Source organism: Trichosurus vulpecula, chromosome 1 (assembly GCF_011100635.1).
Source record: "Trichosurus vulpecula isolate mTriVul1 chromosome 1, mTriVul1.pri, whole genome shotgun sequence".
In the NCBI taxonomy this organism is placed as follows: Eukaryota; Metazoa; Chordata; class Mammalia; order Diprotodontia; family Phalangeridae; genus Trichosurus; species Trichosurus vulpecula.
This window is the reverse complement of record NC_050573.1, coordinates 144,844,888-144,859,875: the sequence shown is the minus strand read 5'-3', so window position 1 is coordinate 144,859,875 and position 14,988 is coordinate 144,844,888. Positions and strand designations below refer to the sequence as shown.

Genomic DNA, 14,988 nt, shown 5'->3' with positions numbered 1-14,988 from the left:
GTGCTGCCTTGTCATTTGGGAGTTGGAACCCAACATAACTCTTTAAGTCCTGTAATTCTGGGTCTGGGTCTCAGGCCAAGACCTGTTCCACCCTAGAGAGTCCCTCCCAGTACAGATTTAAGTTGTGGGACTTCATTTGGAGATAGACAGAACTGAGAGTGCTTAAATTAGAAAGGAGCAGACTTGTGAGGGTATGACAACTGTCTTCAATGAATAAATCAATCGACAAGCATTTATTAAATGCCTACTGTGTGCTGGGCACTGCACTAGGTGCCAGGGCTTACATGAAGATAATGGTCACTGCTCTGAAGAAGCCTGTGGTATCAACTATTTTAAGTCCTATCAAGTAGAAGAGGGAATAGTCTTACTTTGCTTGGTCACAGAGGGCGGTAGGAACAAAGGAGGGAACTTGCAAAGAGACTTATTTCTGTTTGAGGTAAGGAACATTTTTCTACTAATTAATGCACTGGATTGCAAACACTTTTTGCTCAGAGAAAAGAATAATTTCTTGATGTAAGCAATTGCAGTGTGCTCTAGAAGAATCAGCCTTGGCTTTGGGTTCTTCCTCACTGTTAGTTATGTTATAGACAGGATTCTTATTTAGGTATGGTTTGAACTAGATGGCTTCTGATGTCCCTTCCTCCTCTGAGATTCTGTGAATCCCAACCCATTAGAAGGAAATTGCTCAGAATTCTGACACATCACAGAGAGGCAGTGATGGGTATTAGTGGATGAATGCTGGGCTTAGAGTCAAGAATACTTGTGTTCAGGAGCCATCTCTGATGTTTATTAGCTATGTGACCTTGGATAAGTCATTTGACTGATCTGAGCCTCACTTCTCTTATCTTTAGAATGTGAATAATAATGCCTATAGTACCTATCTCATTGGGTTGTCAGTAAGGCTCAGTGACATAATGCATGTTGTAAACTTGAGAGTGATAAATAAATGTCAGGTATTGGTTGAAGAGGGAGATTGCTGGGATAAGTAGAGCAGACAACAGTGAGATATTTATCCTTTTAATCTCCCCTAAGCTATTCTTACAATAGAGATAGAAGCATGCTCGATAGCATGAACAGCAAAACTGGGAAGATTGTTTTAATAAGTATGAATCAGCTGGGGGTAATAACTATTCAAATTTAAGCGAGAATTTGTGGTTGTGTATTTCCAACCCTCAACCAAATCAATTGACTTGGGGTGTGGGGAATAGAGGAGGAAGCACAGGTTTTTTAATTGAATGATTTTTTAAAAAATATTCAATGTCAATGCAACCAACTGAACTTAATTAGTAAGTACCTACATTTAAAGTAATTAATTTGTACTATATCATATTATTTTCTATTGTGTAGGCATCTTCTGAAATAGCCTAGGAAAAAGATTACTGCTACAACCAGTATTGTTTTGAGGCTCTGGTTCCTTGATGAGTACATGTCCTCTTTTGATGTCAATTTCAGTGCCTGCTATATGTAAGGCATTCTACCAGATACTGGTAAGTACAGAGATGGGGAAAAAAAGAAAAAGAAAGAAAGAAGATAGCATCGTTATATTTATTATATTGATTCTTCCTATTCATGAACAATAAGTATTTCTCCAATTACTTAAGATTGCATACAGTCTTTTATAGTTGTATTTATATAGTTGCATATCTTGATAGGTACACTTACAAGTATTTTATACATTCTAAGGTTATTTTAAACAGAATTTCACTTTTTATATCTTTCTGCTGAGTTTCATTGGTATCATGCTAAAATACTGATAATTTGTGTGTATTTATTTTATCTCCTACAATTTAGATGAAGTTACTGTTTTGATTAATTTTTCATGGACTCTCTAGGGTTTTCTAACCATTTCACCATATCACCTACAAAGGGTAATAATTTTGTTTCTATTTTATCCATGCTTATTCCCTCCGTTTCTTTTCTCTTATCTTATTACTTTAGCTAGCATTTCTAGCACTATGTCAAATAGAAGTAGCAACAGTGGACATACTTGTTTCATCCCTGATCTTATTGGAAAAAAATCTAGTTTATCCCTATTACACATGATGATGGCTCTTAGTTTTAGATATGAACTATTTATCACGTTAAGACTTGATAATTCTGCTCAACCAATCAGCCATTATAGAAATGCATTTCTGAACATGACCAATGTGGGAACTTGTGCTTGATTATTTATGTGATTTTCTTTTCCTTTCTTCTTTCTTTCCTTCTTCCCTCCCTCCCTCCCTTCCTCCCTTCCTTCCTTCCTTCCTCCCTTCCTCCCTCTCTCCCTTCCTTCCTCTCTTCCTCCCTCCCTCCCTTCTTCCTTCCTCCCTTCCTCCCTCTCTCCCTCCCTTCCTTCCTCCCTCCCTTCCTCCCTTCCTCCCTCCCTCCCTTCCTTCCTTCCTTCCTTCCTTTCTTCTTTCCTTCCTTCCTTCCTCCCTTTCCCTTCCTCCCTTCCTTCCTTCTTCCCTTCCTCCCTTCCTTCCTTCTTTCCTTCCTTCCTTTCTTCTTTCCTTCCTTCCTTCCTTTCTTCTTTCCTTCCTTCCTTCCTTCTTTCTTTCCTTCCTTCCTTCCTCCCTCCCTCCCTCCCTTCCCTCCTTCCTCCCTCCCTCTCTTCCTTCCTTCCTTCCTTCCTTCCTCCCTCCCTCCCTCCCTTCCTCCCTCTTTTTCTTTTTCAATGGGGAAGATGGGATGAATGCTAGATGGTAGGAAAACCCAATTTTTAAAACAAAGCAAATAAAATAGATGTGCTCCACAACTCTGTCTGTTTACCAAGCTGACATAGAAAATTAAATGAGAATATATCTATGAACTAAATCTGTCATTTCATGACTATAGGAAACTACCAGGTAAAGGAACTCCCTCTATCAATTCTGCTTGACACATTCTCTGCAACTTATAATTCTCAGAGAGCTACCTAAAGCACAAAGAGGTAAGTGATTTATCCAAAGTTACTCAGCTAATTTGTGTCAGATGCTTGAAATCCTATCACGCTCGGGCTTTGATACTAGCTCTCTATCCACTAGTTCTATATGCCGTAACATAGAAATGCAAATTCAAAGCAAAACAAAAAAGCTTTACCAAAATGTCTTTCCAATTGATCCAGACATGCCTGTTTTCTTGTTTGCTTTTAGCAGGGAAGGAAGAAGGTTTGAATTTTCCATTCGACATCCATCTAGAAGGCTCCCTCAGAGGAAACTGGTGCCAGAAGTAAAATACAAACGTCATAATTGATTGTCAGTTATCTAGTGATCATCTTAGGCCTTCAGGCCTCTGAACCTCCTTTCCTTCACCACCTTGCTTTGTTCCAGGTTGTCTAGCAGGTCTAAGCTGAAAGGGCAGGGAATTGGGAACTTTTGTTGTTCAGTTGTTTCTGTTGTATCTGACTCTTTGTGACCCCTTCGAGGCTTTCTTGGCAAAGATACTAAAATGATTTGCCATTTCCTTCTCCAGCTCATTTTACAGATGAGGAAACTGAGGCAGATCACACACTTAGTAAGTGGCTGAGGTCAGATTTGAACTCAGGTCTCGCTGACTCCAGGCCCCTCACTCTATCTAATGCACCACTTAGCTGGGTACAGAAATGCATAAAGAAAAGAATAAAAGGGATTCAGGAAGGGCTGGGATTCCCCATTCCACTTTCCATTGTGTCTACAACCAATATGGCAAGAGAAGTAAAAAATATCCATTGTGTCATCTTGGAAAAGGGTGATGAATTTACCTTCACTGTCAAAAGGCAGATACTTTGCTACTATCAAGAGATAGATATTCTTGAAGCAGTCCAGGACTACATGTTTACTGTCCAGAAATTTTCCCCCCAGTGTTATTACTTTTGTTTATTTGAATTCTGATCCCCATGTTCCCAGTTTTGTTTGACACCATCTAAACAAAACATAGAGGATGATGGATCAAATTCACTTAAGAAAGTGACACAGACACAATGAAATCTAGAAACACTGTAGTTTTGTATCCTTTTTGTCCTAACAGAAAAGAACCAATCTATTTGTCTTCTTATGAGACAAGAATCTAGTTTCTTTCCCCACTAAATTGCCCTTTTATTTACCCAAACTGGTAATTTAATTTTATATGCGAAATTGTGAAGTTTTTAAAATTGCTTTTTAAAATTCGCAGTTCAGAAATATCTGGAGATGTTTTCTCTTCCTTTTGTTAGTCTGTCAATGCTAACAGCTGGAAGGAGAGAAAATCAGAAAATGACATCCTTTCATTAAATAAGGCCTAGATGTTTGAGAAAAATGTCCTTGGTTTACCCCCAGCATTTTAGATGCAGCCAGCTTTGCCAACTGCAGCCAATATTGGCCTCTGGGGAAGAGAACTCCCAATCCCAGAACTTATTAAATGCAAAATGCCTTGTTGAGGAAATGTTAAAGCTGAAAATGTCAACTCTAAAAATGTCAAGAAATATAGAGGTTCTCATAATGCTGCTAATTTGCTCTTCCTGTGTGTCATTTTCCTATTTGTGAATATGCCTTTAACAGATTGAACATTTGTCAGAGGTGGGAGGTAGGATGACATGGCTTCTGGGTGATATTGCATACATTAACCTTAATAAAATGACCAGGATGCTTGCATTTATTTACTGGATACAGAATGTATAAACATTTAAAGTGTTAAGAAAAAGAAGGCACTTTATGACCCTGACCAGGAGACATCTATGGCAGAAAAGAACAAATAGAAAAGACATGATACTTCCAACCGTATAAAAAGAGGTTCCCTAAATAATATACTCTCTGAAGATAAAAGGAGTAGCTTAGTTTTATGACCATTTCCCTCTTATTTTCTCATCAAGCAAGTTAAAAACAATTGTTTTTGGTGGTTTGGGGAATAACACTTATCGGCTGCACCAGATGGGATGTCTCCCGGGGTGATAGGTATGGGTAAGCTTGGTTTAAAGATTAAGCCCCGTGTGGAGGAGTTTTTGGAGCTTCCAAAGAAGCAAAGGGTCATAGGATCATAGCTTCAGAGTTGGAAAGGACCTTAAATTAGGACACCTATTTCAAACCTTTCCTTTTACAGACGAGAAAATAGAGATCCAGAGAGATTAGAAGATGTGGTATTAAGTGTCAGAGACAGAATTTTAAATCAAATCCTCTAAATTCAAATCCAATGCTGTTTCCAATCACTTTATATGTTGCCTGGTGTGCCCATCATTCATTTATTTAGTCAACAATCGTTTATCAAGAGCCTAGTCTGTGTAGGGTGCTATTTAGGATGAAAGATGAATTAAAACAATATCTGACTAGAGAGAGACTATAGTCTAATCAGAGACACTAAAAACCTTTACACACATAACTACAGTGCAAAGTGTATTGGGAAAGAGCAATAAGGAAATTACAAATTCAATCCAACAACTATTTCAACAAAGTTATTAAAGAACCTATTAAATGTAAGACTCTATCTCATATTCTTACACTGATATGAAACTTCTTAGTTGTATTCTTAGCCTTGAAACTCTCCTTGATGGAAGCTAATGCTGCGAATTTCATGTCCCAAAGAATGAGGAGTGATAGCCATTTACATTTTATCCAGCCCAAGGACAAAGGGAGATCATGTTTTCCATTGAAAATTTCAATTTCTTGTTGAAACAAATACTTATTTCCATAGGTTTCAAGTTGCAGATACTACTAATAGTGATTCAGAAAATAGTGTAGAGTGGAAATATTCCTAAGGAAACTAGTTTGGCCTTAGCCACATTTTCTAACTTTAACTTTTAGAGTAATATAGGCCATGAATGTGATGGGCAGAAGAAAGATAATGACCTTGCCCCCTAACTTTAGTTTTGTTCCCATGCTTTTCCCCCACTTCTACTTATTTCCATAGGAGACCAAAAGAATCTTGCAGTTGAAAATTTGGGAGGTACACAAACCCAGAGAGCATCTGGTAAGTTGTTTCTAAAAGCAACCTTTAAATTGATGATGATCAGATGCAGTTTAACAATGGGAAATTCAGCAAGGAGCCACAGGAATTTCTAACTCTAAATCAGAGTAAGGCCTCTGAAAGAAATTCTGCTTTTGATGACGGCAAAGTCAAGGCAAAAGAGTAAGCTTATTATGTCTGAAAGCACTCAGTAGTTATCTGGCGTGGCTCTGTATTCTAAAGAACTTGGCACCCCTCTCACGGGAGAAAGATTACAAGGATTCTCAACCACTCCCACTCCAGCAATGTATAAATGTATAACATCTGACCTTTCTAAAGGAACTATAACAAAAATAGTCTGGGCAAGCTATCTTAGAATCAGAGGACAAAGTAGAAATTGAAAGAATCTACCCATCACCTGAAAGAAACTCCAAAATGAAAACTTTCAGGAATATTAGAGCCAAAATCCAGAGCTCTCAGGTCAAGGAAGAAATACTGCAGGCAGTCACAATGAATTCAAGTACCAAGTCAAATTCAAGTTCCAAATAAAAATTATAAGAATAAGAGTCACTTTCCAATTTATTTCAAAGGACATAAATAGGCAGTTTTCTGAGGGAGAAATCTAAGCTATCAATAGCATATGAAAAAATATTCACTAATAATTAGAGAAATGCAAATTAAAACAACTCTGTTTTAAAACATCAGATTGGCTAAGTGGACAAAAAAGGGAAATGACAAATGCTGGAGCAGCTGTGGAAAAAATCAGTACATACTTTAATGCATAGTTGGTAGAACTGTGAATTGTCCCAGCCGTTCTGGAAGGCAATGTAAAACTGTGTCCAAAAAAGCTAGTAACTGTGCATACCCTTTCACCCAGAAATACTGCTGCAGCTAGGTCTATACCTCAAAGAGATCAAAGAAAGAGGGGAAGGACACATATGCACAAAAATATTTGTAGGAACTCTTTCTATGGTAGCAAAGAATCAGTGCAGATTAAAGTAGCTTTTCTTTCTTTTTTGACATTGTTAATGCAGGAATTTTTTTGCATGGCTATACATATTTGTAACATTGTATACATTGTAATGCATTGTATTTGGCTTTGTTGTTTTCGTCTCCTCAATGGGTAGAAGAGGGGGGAAAGGAGGAAGAGAATTTAGAACTGAAAATAAAATTATATTGAATTTTTAGAAAAGAGATGGTTAACAAATATCTAGAAGGGGTAGCAGTAATTTCCAAAAAAGTCAGCATGGTTTCACTAAGAATAGGTCATACCAGACTAACCTCATTGCTATTTTGTCAGGATTCCTTAACTAAGAGATAAGGGGAATGCTCTAGATACAGTAGATTTTGGCAAAGCTTTTGTTATTCCCAAATAAAGATTAGTCTTGTGGAAAAAACAAATAAAAACAAAAACCAAAAATAGTGTGGGCAGAGTCCTGTCTCCCCCCCCCCCCACCCCCCCGCCCCCGGGAAGTGAACATGTCAGTTGAGGACTCCAGCTAAAGTCAAAAGTGAGGAATAGAGAATCCCCATAAGCGTGCTGTCTGGAGACAGTCCTGAAACCAGTAAGGCAGCAAGGAGCCAATTCTCAACAGAGGCTATATGCCATCCCCATACACCTGGCAGAGACGCTACATATGGCAGAGTACAATGTGGTTGCATGCTACATGAGATTAATAGGCATGGAGCAGGCCTGGCAGAAGTAGCACAATTAGGTCAACAAAAGATATTTAATGTTCTGCATGAGTCACCACTCCATGTGAGTATCCTGGCCATTTATGTTACCTATGTGCATGTCTCTACATATGTGTTCTCTACCATGTGAGTACCCTTCCTTTCAATGGTGTATTTATGCGAAAGTTTATATAGAAAGTTTATATTATTCTGATTGAGGAGTGGGGCATGTTTTATTACTACTTTTCTTACTATATCACCCATTGCTTTTGCTTTGAACTACTTGGGTCTTCTGGTTGACTAGTTATATAAATACATTGTGCATTGGAGTTTTTGAATGATGATTTTGAGTGGATATAGCCCCACAGATAACCTGGAACCTGGGGTAGCCTTGTCATGAAAACCTACTATGCAAATGCAGTGGGGGTTGCCCCAATAAAAATCCAAATTTAAATAATGTTTTATCTTTCGCAGTCCAGTTAGGGAAATAACATAGGTACTAGTCTTACCATTTTACAGATGGACAAAATGAGGATTAAATGACTTGTCCAAGGTCATACAACTAGACTGTATTAGAGCTAGGGGTCAAATCCAGCTTTTCTGACTCCCAGTTTAGAGTTTTATTCACTAGATTATGCTGCCTCTTCCCAGAAATACAAATGACATTTTTGAAGGAAGATTCATGGCCACTAAGCAGCCCCTAGTTATGGGAGAAGATAGAGGCAGGAGAATGCTCACCCGGAGGAGACAGGCTGTGATGCATCCTCCCTGTCTAGCCTCAACATCACACTCTCATTCCTTTTTTCTTTTGACTTGAATTCATTCCACTCGAAAGAGTAACCTTATTCCAAGACAGCACGTCCTACAGATTTTGGCTCAGACTAATTACCTCCAGGAGAGCGCTGAGGTCTGAGGTCTCTTTTCATTTCTGACACACCACTCCGGAGCCCCTCCCTCTGATTGGAGAGGGTGGAAGATGAACTGTGGGAAACTCCTCCCACATCCTCCATTTAAGGGGGGTGCCCAAGGTGGTCATTTCATCACTTCCCACCCAGCTGCATGTCTCTGGACTTCATCATTCCTGGGGCAGGGTCCCTTCCTGCACCCCTGCTTTTTACTTTCCTCTTGTGTGTTGTTGTCACCCATCAGACTGTGAGCTCCTTGAGAGCAGGGACCGTTTGCCTTTCTTTGCATCCTCAGCACTTAGCACAGAGCAGGGCACGCAGTAGGCACTTAATTAATGTTTATTGACTGACTGACACAGTGGCAGGATTGGGCTGGCTTTAGCTATAGGTAGCATAAGCGTTTGCCTATATGATTTGGTTTCAGAAACAATTGGACATTTCTCCTTGTTTTCCAAAATCTTCTTCTCAACTGACCAATATTCTTCACTTTACCCTGCAACACTATTTGAAATTTTGTTAGGGAAGGGGAAGGGAACAAGCATTTATTAAACACCTACTATATGCTAAGAGCTTTATAAATATAATCTTATTTGATCCTCGCACAACCCTGGGGGGTAGGTGCTATTATTATCCTCTTTTTACAGCTGAGAAACTAGGGTAAGTAGAGGTTAGGTGACTTGCTCAGGGTCACACAATTAGTCTGTAAGAGAAAATCCTTTTTTAAAGTATAATAAACCACTTCTCCCCTAAGCTGAGCTATTAGTTATTCACAACTTGGAGGAAATTACAACCAACAATCAGGTATTTGCTACCTAGTAGCTAGCTGGGATCAATTTATTAATGTAAAATATATTTTTATTGAAGTGGGAGTTAGATGAGGAAAAAGTCATTTTGGAATTTGAGAAATTCCTGAAAAGCACAGGACTATAGAGATTTGTTGTGGTTGACAAGAATGAGCAAGTAGGGGGCACAATGAAGGTACTGAACACTCAGGGACAATGAAGGAGGCACCTTGGAAGTGGAAGAGGGATGCAGAAGGGAAGGTGAGAGGCAGCCAAAAATTGATTTTACTAGATAGATGGGGGGGGGGGTGGAGGGAGGGAGAGAGACAGAGAGAGAGAGAGAGAGAGAGAGAGAGAGGGAGAGAGATGGACGGACAGATAGATGGATGGATAGACAGATGGATGGATGGGCAGACAGAGATAGATAGATAGATAGATAGATAGATAGATAGATAGATAGATAGATGGATGGATGAGCAGGTGCGCTGGCAGACAGACAGACAGGCAGGCAGGCAGACAGACAGATAGATGATAGGTGGATAGATGCATAGATAGATATAAATAAGGTAGATGATAGGTAGATAGAGGGATAGATGACAGATAAATGGGTAAGTAGATAGATGGATAGAAAGGTAGATGATAAATAGTAGGTAGATTATAGATAGATTATAGACAGAGAGGTAGATAGGTGGACAAAGCATTTATTAAGTTCTTGACATGTTCCAAACACTGTGCTAAACACTAGGCATAGAAAGATAAAGAAATTAGTCCTTGCTTTTAAGGGTGCAATATAACTAGCAAAGAAGAGGAGGAGGAGGTCTGAACAAAGCAGAACATAGCTGGGACATCCTCCTGAAAAAGTGGCCTAGGCAGGGAATCCCTAGTTAGGAGAGAGGAACTCCAGAGCAGAACCATTTCCAGGGTTGGAAGGTGGTTCATGAAGAAGAGGAGAAAGAGGATAAAATAATCTGGAGAGTCAAGTTGGGTGTGGAAAAAATATGTATGTAATATGCATATATATTTTTGTATGTATATGTTTACATACATATACAAACATTTCAATATTTTGGTGTTTCAATTAATTTATGTCTTCGTAAGTGTGGGGACTCTCTTCAGGGGTGCAGTTCATGACTCATCCACATGAGGTCCAATGGAATTCTTGTCCATGGCCTTTCGTGTCCATAGAGGATCTATTCAAAATGTGATAGTGGAGTCTTCCTCCAATTCCTTTAGCCCTTTAATGTAGCTCTTAGTTCATTTCTCTGTTATCTCTCAGTCTTGGAACATGACTGGCCTATCCCCTTCCCTGGTCATGTTGCCTTGATGATCTCTTTGACAATACAAGTCATTATTGGTAATACAGTACAATCTAGTTTCACTTACCTCGTGTCTCTTCTTTAACCATGATTATGATTCTTCAGAGAATTTAGTGTTCCATTATGTGTGGGCATGCATCATTACCTGGCGAATATGAGGGTTAAGAAGATGAGTTTTATGTAGGAAGAAGCTTAGGATTAATACGAGCTCAAAAGGCTCTACCACAGGTCAGGCGTAAACAGTCCATATGAACCTTTGGAGTGAAGATTTGTATATCTCATGTTTCTTTTGATCTACAGCTGCTTCATTTTCCCATTGCCATAGAACCTTGAGGTAGGTAATCTCAAATGATAAAATGATATGGGTAAAAATGATATGGGTGACGTCTTCTGACTCAGGCGTAAGTTGCATTTAAGTGAGGCAGAGTTGCACAAAGCCTCACTCTTACAAGGTCACTGGAGTACGGTAACAAGAGTAAAGTCAAGATGACTGGCCATGGCTTAGGATGCAGTGGATGACCTTGGCATTTTCAGTGTCTAACCAAGCTCTGAGCACTCCATAGCCCCTGCTTCCACAGCCTTCTTGGCCGTTGGAACAAATTGTTCCCCTCTGTCCATTCTGCCTGGGAATTCTTCACATGGTTGGAGTAGACATCCCCCTAACTCACTGACAGGTTTGAGGTCTATCAGTTACCCTCAATCTGCTGAGATGGTTTTAGTGGGGTGTAGCCGCTGCCCATGCTATAGCTTCTTGGAGCTGGTGAGAATTGGGTGACAGGTGGACTCCAAAGGTCGCTGAGCAGCCCTGAAAAGGGACGTATGGAGTGTTCAAGGAGGACTAGCACCTTTGGGGTGTGAGGGCTGTAATCTTGATAGACTGGAATGCTTTCCCTCTGCATGTGACCTTCCTGAAATCCCTGGTTTCAGCACCAACTCTACTGACTCTGGGAGGCCCCAACTACTAGTGGCTTTCCCTCCAAGATCACTTTTTATTTGATTTATGGTTGTGGATGCCTTGTCCATACCTCTTATGTCCCTGTTACTTTTCCCATTAGAACATAAGCTCCTTAAGGGCAGGGACTGCTTCTCTTTTGTCTTTGTATCTTCAGGCTCTGTGCCTGGTAATTAGTAGGTGCTTAATAAATGCTTACTAATTGCTTGCTTGCTTTGACTCTTTGGAGGGAATTGCTGGGTGGCCTCCAAACTAAGAACTGGGTTCCAGTTTCACCTCTGACATATGTACTGGCTGAGTGACTTCTCCACCATGCCTCAGGACCCTCACTATTGGGATAACCTATGTAAAATTTAGTGACTTTTTTAGTCCATCTTATAAAATGGCCATCTAGTCCTCATCTGTAAAATGAGGAAGCTTAGATACCAGAAAGCCTAAATGACTCACCTACGGTCATATAGCAAGGGGCACAGCTAGGATATGACCCCAATTCCTTTGGCTCTAAACCCAGCACACATTTCCTTCTAACCATGTTCTTTCCCCTCAAGCCTTGTCCTAGCCTTAGCTGAAGAATACCAGAACATGATCCCAAGCTCTCTCAGACTTACCCAGCGTCACCCAGCTTCTCCTGCTCAGGCCTTGTGCCTTAATTTCTGCCTGGACCAGTTTACACACCAAGGGAGAGACATAGTTTTAGAGGGACTGTCCATAGCCTCCTCCGAGCTGGGGTCACTGCAGTTGTTCCTGCAGACAGGCCACACCTACGTTAGCTCAGGACCGTAATGGAGCAGCCTTCTGCACTAAAAGACTAAAGGTAAACAAAGACATTTGCCCCAGGGAGGTTGGCTCAGATTTAATAGAGGATGTTTGCAGGCTTTCAGTCCTGCTCAGCCCATAAGGTTTAACCGCTGTACAAACTGAATTAGAACACTAAAGCCCAACTGTTTGTTTAGTTTGATTATTTACTTAATCCTGTTTCTAAGGCAGGTGGCCTCCTTCGGTCACCAAACCATGGCTCTGACCCTCCCCCACATTACTTCTGGCCAGTCTTCTTAATCATAGTGGGGGGAGGGGAAGAGAGAGAGGGAAAGGGCAGCCTTGAAACGCAGAACCAGGAACTCTCACTTGCATGCATGTTGTTTTGTTATTAGGGACCATAATTTACTCTAATTGGCATTTTTAATAGTTGCATAAAGGCTCTTTTCCACTTTCTTCTTGTAAAGGTAATGGTTGGATTCCATAGGTTAGTCTATTGTGTTCCCTGCACAAACAATTGACCTCTGAGGCCACTAGGGATGCAGTGGAGAAAAGACTAGGGCTGGGGAGGAACTGATAAATGGAGTGGCCAAGAAGCAGGAAGGCCTCAAAGAAAAACACGGAAAATAATGTCCAAATTGGCTCATCTGTTGCTCAGTTTTGGTGCAGTCTTTGTTTTTTTCCCCCTCAATAAATTCCAAAATAAACTTTCTCAATAAACTCAAAAGTGGCTCCAGGAGCAAACACAAAATGCTCTGCTTAGCCTTCAAAGCCTTCATAACCTAGCGCCCTAATCTTTCCAGGCTTCTTACACTCTTACACTCCCCAACGCACACTCTTCTATTTAGTGACACTGACCTCCTGGCTGTTCCACTAACAAGGTAGCCTTGGCTTTGGGCATTCTCTCTCCCTATCCCTCATGCCTAGAATACTCCCTCTCCTCTGCTGGGACTGTTGACCTCCCCGGCTTCCTTTAATTAAGTTCCAACTAAAATTATACTTTCTACAGGAAGTCTTTCTCAACCCCACTTAATTCTAGTCACTTCCCTCTTTTAGTTATTTTGTTTTATATTATTTTATATATTTATTTTTTATATTTATTATGTTATATTTGTATTATTTTATATATTGATTATATTTATAGTTTATATAATTTTAGTTATTTCCTATTTATCCTCTGTACTGCTTGCTTTGAATACACACAGTTCTCACTTTACATAAATTCCAAGGAGGGGGAGGGGCCATGGGAAGTCCCAGGAGGGGAGGGGAGGGAAAGGTATACTTCTGCTAACAGAGAACTAGTTTTCTTTGTTTACATGGTGTCTCTGCCATTAGATCGTAAGCTCCTTGAGGGCAGGGACTGTCTTTTGCCTCTTTTTGTATCCCCAGCACTTAGCACAGTGGCTGGTACACAGGAAAAGGTTATTAATGTTTACTGATTGATTGATCGATTGGTTTTAAATCTGTTATTCTTTGTTGTGAGAGGCAACATTGGCATAGAGGATAGGGAGCTGGCCTCCAAACTAAGAACTGAATTTAAATTTCATCTCTGACACATGTACTGGCTGAGTGACTTCTCTGACTGATTTCTCCAAAATGGCCCAGGAACCTCACTATTGAGATAACTGTAAGATCTTATCAGCCTTGATGCTCTACCTCATCCCTACCTTCTGCCTCTCTGATTAGAGGGTGGAGCCATGAATTCCAATTTTCCTCTTAAGGAGGGAGCTCAGTTCAAATATCTCATTTCTCACTTGGCTGCACTAGTCTGAGATTTCTCCTCCACCTCAGCATATTGCCTAGCACACACTAGGTGCTTAATGAGTATTTATTGACTGGTTAACTGAGTGACCCTGGATGAATCACTTAACTTCATAGTGCTCTATGGCCTAGAGACTAGACCACTCTCTGACTGTTAAACTGCAGAAAAGGTGCTGATCTTTACTGATAGATGGAGTTTCTTCATCTGGGAGTTCTCTATACCAGTAATAATCACAGAGAGACTTTTTTTCCCTGCCCTTCCAGTTATCATACTGGAAGTTCAGCTGCCATCTTTTCATCATGTTTTCCCATAAGACGTTCAGAATTAAGAGATTCCTCACCAAGAAGCAGAAGAATCCCATTTTTCAATGGATTCTAAATGAAGATGGGCTGTTAAGATCTGGTACGACTCAAAAAGAAGACACTGGAGAAGGACCAAGTTGGGTTTATAAAGAATGGCCAGGACAGTGACAAATTTATTCTAATACCAAATCTAAATCCCTTCTCATGCCATTCATCCGTCACCCCTGATAAAAAGTAAATGATACTGACCTCCCATTTGGTGACAACTAGAAGGTGCAGCCTGGAGTCAGGAGGTCCTGAGTTCAAATCCAGTCTCAGACCCTAGCTGTGTGGCTATGAGCAAGTCACTTAACCTCTGTTTGCCTCTATTTTCTCAGCTGTAAAATGGGGATAATAAAAGCACCTACCTCACAGGATTGTTTTAAGGATCAAATGAGATATTTGTAAAGCATTTACTTTATCCTGAAATATAGTAGGCACTATGTAAATGCTTATTTCTTTTCTTCTCATTTTGGAAACTGTCCACTAAGACAGACTTTTAAAAAATCACTGTTAAAGAGTTTATTCATTCCCTTACTTTTTCATAGACTGAATTCATGAATTCAATATGAAATGTATATGTGCTATCTTTTAAATTACTCTCATCTGCATCTCTGTGTCATATCTGTATATTTTTGGGTATACTA

At 40.0% G+C, this 14,988-nt stretch overlaps 1 pseudogene; it reads left to right on the top strand.

Moving 5' to 3' along the window:
• The first annotated feature begins 14,299 nt into the window (after positions 1 to 14,299).
• On the top strand, positions 14,300 to 14,451 carry LOC118833922 (annotated as a pseudogene).
• Positions 14,452 to 14,988: the final 537 nt, after the last annotated feature.